We start from the raw sequence: 6966 nt of genomic DNA, 5'->3' as shown, positions 1-6966 counted from the left end.
CTAAATGGAGTAGATGAGATAATGTATGAGCATATTTACTCAGTACCTGTATAGATTCAATCTTAAACAAGTATATGAATTTGTTTATTTAATGCTATCAGTGTGCCCCCACCCCCTTGCTCAGAGACCCAAGATACTTTGTAGGGATGAAAGTGTGTTAACTTGGAAGGCTGGGGAAAGGGATTTGGCAGTAAAAACCAACTTGAGGATGAACCAGGCAGGACTATAGTATTAGTATATGACTTACACTCTAAAGGATTCAGGAAGAACAATAAGGACTTTACCTCTATCTGTAAAACTCTGTTCATTATTGTAACCCAAAACTTGACATAGTGTCTAGCACATAGTAGGTACTCAATAAATATTTGCTGAATCCCCATACCAACTAACCTATCATCTTGCATATAGGAGGTCTTCAATGAATGTTTGTGAAATAATAATAATTATTATAACTAATATTTATCTTTATTATGTGTCATACACTCTTCTAAGCATTTTATAAATATAATTCATTTAGTTTTCACTTTGACACTGAGATAGGCACTTTTACTACTTCCCTTTTTCAAATAAAGGAAATAAGGTACAGATTAGCCACTTATGTGTTCACATAGCTAAAGACTGGCAAGGCCAGGATTTGACCCCAGCCACTGTGTCCCAGGCAATGTAAACCTTAGGAATGCAGTTGTCTTTGCTTCTAGTTTTTTTGTTTGTTTCTTTTTTCTTTTTGTTTTTTTATGTGGATATTTTTTCCATCTATTTTTAGAGAGAGTGAAAGAAGGGATGGAGCGGAAGAGAGAGAGAGAAAAAAAAATCAATGTGAGAGAGAGACATCAATTTTTGCCTCCTGCACTTGCCCCAACCAGGGCCAGGACCAAACCAGGCACATGCCTTTGACCAAGACTTGAACCCACGACCCTTCCGTGTGTGGGGGCGGGGGCAGGGAGGAGTTAGACACTCTAACTACTTAGTGACATGGACTAAGGCTGCTTCTAGTTTTAAGCTTAATGATATCCCTGAGAGTTCAAAAGATTATAATGGTCTCTATTATCCATGAATGCTATTTTTAAGCTTAATGATATCCCTGAGAAAAATCAAATGGTTTTTAGAATTGAAATAAGGTTCAGTTTGCTAATCTGTAATTCAAGATCATACTACTTGGCCTCCCTATCAAAAAGAATTATTTGGAACATCAATTAAGCTAATGTGGACTATCATAAAATACATTACATTTTACATTCTCTATACCGTAATATAACTGAAAGAACGTTGATTTTGGAGTTCACAGACCTACATTAAAATTTTGGCCCCTTTTTATTAAGTTTTATGGCCTTGGCCAAGTCATCTTTCCTTGCATTTTTCACCCATAAAATAAGAAATGTTATACTAAAGTTTGGGGTTATGATAATCACCAATGAGATAAAGCATGTAATAAGCCAGAAAACATTGCCTAGCACATGTAGGTAGATGATGACTATATGCTATCTTGTGAATAGTCTAGTTTCTTTAAATGTAATAGGACTGTGATGAGCATTTTTTGAGTACCTACTGTATATGCATCTCATACAGAGAAGCTCAGTAAATACAGCTCCTATTTCAGCCCTCCCCACTCCCTCAAGTCACTTCAGAAGACCCATTACCTCTTCCTCCTGGTTGTGCTCCCCCTCTGACCTCATCCAAGCAGTGCTCTGACTGCTTTCTGCCTCATCATCTGTAAAAGTAGCATGCCTTTTCAGGCTTGTGTTTTAATGAATATTTATGGTACAATCTACCTGGTGTGAGGCACACAATGGCCCCTTTCTGTATTGTTAAAAGATCTGGAATTTTATGTACAGAAGGCAGTATTAGTGTCTGGTTTCCCCAATTGCCAATAAGAAGCCTTGTGCTGTAAAGGTTAGTGGAGTGGGACCCCGGGGCCTGCTTCACACAGCACAGAAACCCCTGTGCAAGACGTGTTGTTGTCTTTTGGTTTCACATTTTGTTCCAAGAAAGTGCTGATCCCATTTGACTGAGGTATTGACTTTAGGACATTTTAGTGAAGCATTAAATCTTTTGTTTTTTACTTCACTTACAGGTAGAGTTCATTATAGTCAAGCTGAAGTGAGTCCTATAATAAAAGATCTGGAATTTTATGTACAGAAGGCAGTATTAGTGTCTGGTTTCCCCAATTGCCAATAAGAAGCCTTGTGCTGTAAAGGTTAGTGGAGTGGGACCATGGGGCCTGCTTCACACAGCACAGAAGCCCCTGTGCAAGACGTGTTGTTGTCTTTTGGTTTCACATTTTGTTCCAAGAAAGTGCTGATCCCATTTGACTGAGGTATTGACTTTAGGACATTTTAGTGAAGCATTAAATCTTTTGTTTCTTACTTCACTTACAGGTAGAGTTCATTGTAGTCAAGCTGGAGTGAGTCCTGTAATAAACTCTCTCTCTCTCTCTCTCTCTCTCTCTCTCTCTCTCTCTCTCTCTCTCTCTCTCTCCTTTCTCTGTCTCCTTGTAAGAAGCATTAGATGGGATTTGTTGTCTATGTTTAGACCAGTGGTTCTAAAGGCAGGACAGGGACAGTTAGAAATATATGGAGACATGTTAGGCTATGAAAATTGAGGACCTGCTAAGAAAGTGCTGATCCCATTTGACTGAGGTATTGACTTTAGGACATTTTAGTGAAGCATTAAATCTTTTGTTTTTTACTTCACTTACAGGTAGAGTTCATTATAGTCAAGCTGAAGTGAGTCCTATAATAAACTCTCTCTCTCTCTCTCTCTCTCTCCCCCTTTCTCTGTCTCCTTGTAAGAAGCATGAGATGGGATTTGTTGTCTATGTTTAGACCAATGGTTCTAAAGGCAGGACAGGGACAGTTAGCAATGTATGGAGACATGTTAGACTATGAAAATTGAGGATCTGCTGCTGGCAACCAAAGGGTAGAGGTCAGTGAATATGCTAAATACCTTATAATACACAGCAAAGCCACCACAACAAAGAACTATACAACCCCAACATCAATAATACCAAAGTTGGAACCTCTTGTATAGAGAAAGTGTTTTATCAATGACTCAGGTTCAAAAGCTATGTATAGCCAACACTTACGGAAATCAGTGTCAAGCTTTCTACTAATTTGTTTTCTGGCCTCAAGGAGCTTAACACCAATCATGAATGTTTTTGAATACATATAAGCTTAAGTTTGATTCTAGTGCCACCATGTTTTAGCTATGTGACCTTGGACAAGATGCTTCACATTTCTGATCCTCAATTTTCTCATTAATATAGGGGATAGAGTCAATAATATTATAAAAACTATTATGCTGCCAGGTTGTTACTAGGCTTGGGGGGGCGATCAATTTGTAAGTTATATAACTGTCTAATCACTATGCTGTACATCTGAAACTAATGTAGTATTAAATGTCAACTATTATTGAAAAAACAACAACACTATAATACCTACCTTGAAGGTCTATTATGGAGATTACATGAAGAAATGTATTTATAGCCCTAAAAATATCCAATACAAAGCAGGCTCCTGAAAAATACTATTAGTATATTTTTGTAATAATCATGTAACTAAAATGATCACTAGAGACCCTTAAAGCTGTCATACCCGCTCCATGTATTAAGTTCCCATGAAAATTCAGGGATGCTTTCCCTAATTACACACAACTCCCATCTACAAGGGGACAACAAAAAATGGAATCATGCATTGGGTGCTGTGGGGGCGATCAATTTGTAAGTTATATAACTGTCTAATCACTATGCTGTACATCTGAAACTAATGTAGTATTAAATGTCAACTATAATTGAAAAAACAACAATACTATAATACCTACCTTGAAGGTCTATTATGGAGATTACATGAAGCAATGTATTTATAGCCCTAAAAATATCCAATACAAAACAGGCACCTGACAAATACTATTAGTATATTTTTGTAATAGTCATGTAACTAAAATGATCACTGGAGACCCTTAAAGCTGTCTACTCACTCCATGTATTAAGTTTCCATGAAAATTCAGGGATGCTTTCCCTAATTACACACAACTCCCATCTACAAGAGGACAACAAAAAATGGAATCATGCATTGGGTGCTGTGTGAGTGTCCAAGGGCCCCACTACACTACCTAGGAGTAGGGGCCCACTACCCTACCCAGGAGTAGAAGACTTCCTCAAGGAGAAGATGACAGCTTAAGTTTAAATTGTTGATTCTAAGTGAGTTACCTAACATCATCTCAAAAAAATCTGTGAATTTATTCCACATTCTCACTGGCCTCCATCATTTATTCCTTCAGCAAACTGTTGATATTTCTATCATTAGCAATTACATTGATCGTTTAATGAAAATTTGAACACACTATCCAGTTTCAGCCCCCTACTGTCTTTTAGATCCACTCATATTCCAAAAACACAGGATATTCCCTTTTTAAAAACAAGTTGGCCATATCTGCTGTGATCAGAACAAGAAGCCCAGAAAGACTACTGATGGAGTTTGGTGGATGTCCATTGATCTGGGTTCATGGCACATTCATGACTTCCACACGTCTAAAAACTACAGGCCCAGAAAGGTGTCCTTAATTACAACTATTACAGGGAAACCTCTAGTTAAAGTATTTACTGTTAGTGGCGTAAGGTCAATCATCTCATTACTTATGAATCTATGTTCCTTTTAGCAACTCAATAGATATTTAGATCAATGTGCTCTTAGCCTGCAGTTTCCTATTTCTGACAAAGATATTGAACTAACATGGGAGTGTTGAATTATGTTTAAATGGGAAACGATATGCCATTTATGTGGTCACTAGGTAATAATATTCCTGATTTGTGGCTATTACAGAAAATTAAAAGAAGAGGTGAAATTGCAAATTACCACAGGGCCCAAAAGGATTTGGTTAGAGAAAAGTTGGGAATAACTCCAGGGTTTCTCCCTGAGTGGAGCTATTACTGCCATGACTCCCTTGAATTGTGTTCAGCTGATGGATTTTTGGAAAACATGTGTTCATTGTATGTATCCATCTCTCATGCTCCATGTGAACATCTCATGGGGCAGGAACAGAATCTGAATCATCTTTGTACACCCAATGTCCAGCACTGTGCCTAGTATACAATAGGCATTCAAACTGCTGAGTAAATAACTTGTATGTAGTCTCTTATTAGAACCCAGGACCCTGTGGACCCTGTGTTTCATCACCCATCCATACAGTTGGCCAGGTCAAAAGTTAAAAAAAATCATTATTGACCTCTCTCTTTTATCCACACCCACATCCAATCTATCAGTAAGTTATGTTAGTACTACCTGGCCTCCTTGTTTGTTATTCTTCAAAGTACAAGCACACTCCCATATCAAAGGGTTTTCCTTTTCTCTTCCCTTTGCCTTGAATAGTTATTCATATGAGTTCTTTTGGCTCAAACGCTTTCTTCATTCAGATTTCTGCTTCATACCAGTCTATAAACTATAGTAGCCTCATCACTTTTTATTCTCTTCTCCTGCTTTATTGCTAATTCATCACAGTTATCCTACCTGGAATCATATGTTTATTTGTTTACTGTCTGTTTCCTTTACTAAAATTTAAATTCATATGGGTAGGGACATTTTTGTTTACGACTCAAGAATAGCTGGAATGTAGGAGATGCTTAGTCATGTGCTAGATGAATGAATGAACAGATAGGAGGCCAGTGCAGATGGGTCATAAGTGAGTAAAGGGAAGAGTGGACCATAGTAGGCAGCAGGTGGAGTGCAGATTATGTTCACCTGTAAATCATGCTCAAAGTTTGGATTTTATTCTAAAAGTCAATAGAAAAGCCCTTTAAGTGTTTTATGTGGCAAAGTGATATGATGTATATTATGGTTTTGAAATATTTGCTCCTTTGTAATACAATAAATCAATGGCTTTGTACATACTAGATGGAAGGAGAGCAAGAATCAAAACAAGGAAACAAGTTAGAAACCTGTTGAAGTAGCACTGGTGAGAGGTAGAGACAGAAAATAAAGTAGTGGCCGTGGAAAATAAAGAGAAGTAAATGGGCTTGGGTTCATTCAGAGATGATAGGACCTGACCTCAGACTGAACATGGGGGTGGAGAGGGAGGGGAAGGAAAGAGAATAATTAAAGATTGCCCCTTCATTTTTGGTTTGAACAACTTATGACGATATTGTGTGTAAGGAAAGATTGGGAAACAGTCATTTTGCATGAGTGAGTTAAAGCTCTATTTTGAACACTTTAACATTCTGAGTTTGAAGCGACTACTAGATATTAAAATGAAGTTGGCCTAGGGACCTTGTTATATAAGCCTGGAAGTGAAAAAAAATCTGGGCTACACTTTTATATTTGAGATCCATCAAACTATAAATGACACTTAAAGTCGAGGAACCAAATGAAATTATTTAAGGAAAGAAGTAAATAGAGAATCCCTAGCCTACATTCTCCCCGAAATAGAAGGGAGTGAATGCCCTGGCGGCCATTCAGCCTATTCCCTAAGCAGGTGACATAAGCAGATGTGGAGGACAGTCTGGCAGGAAATCCAGACTCCAAAGAGAAGCTGATAATAAACAGCAGAGATTCACATCTCTACATTAACAAGTGAAGCAATCAGAGCTGTTTAGCAAGGGGAAGGGCATGAGGAGGGGGTTGGATAGAATAGAAAAATGATAGGACCAAAAGGATAGAGGTCAATAAGGTCCAGGAATTGTCAGAGTGGTGATATTTGAGAATATGGCCTAAAAATGTGGTAAGTTGTCAGAGAATGTGATGCCATGAACATCTATGTTACAAAGTTGCCTTTGGATTTGTTCTCAGTCTCTATTAATGCAATCACTCAGGTTGACAAAATTCCATGTCTTAATCAATTAATGTGTATGAAGGTCTGTCTCCCCGTGATTCTCTAAGTACCTGGTAGTAATCACTACAACTAGCAAAAGCCTCTTTGGTCTCTTTGTTTTCTTGGCATCATTCTCTCTCCCCTCCCCTCCCCTCCCCTCCCCTCCCC

This window comes from Myotis brandtii, unplaced genomic scaffold, assembly GCF_000412655.1.
Source record: "Myotis brandtii unplaced genomic scaffold, ASM41265v1 scaffold1006, whole genome shotgun sequence".
Lineage (NCBI taxonomy): Eukaryota > Metazoa > Chordata > Mammalia > Chiroptera > Vespertilionidae > Myotis > Myotis brandtii.
This window is presented reverse-complemented; position numbering follows the sequence as displayed.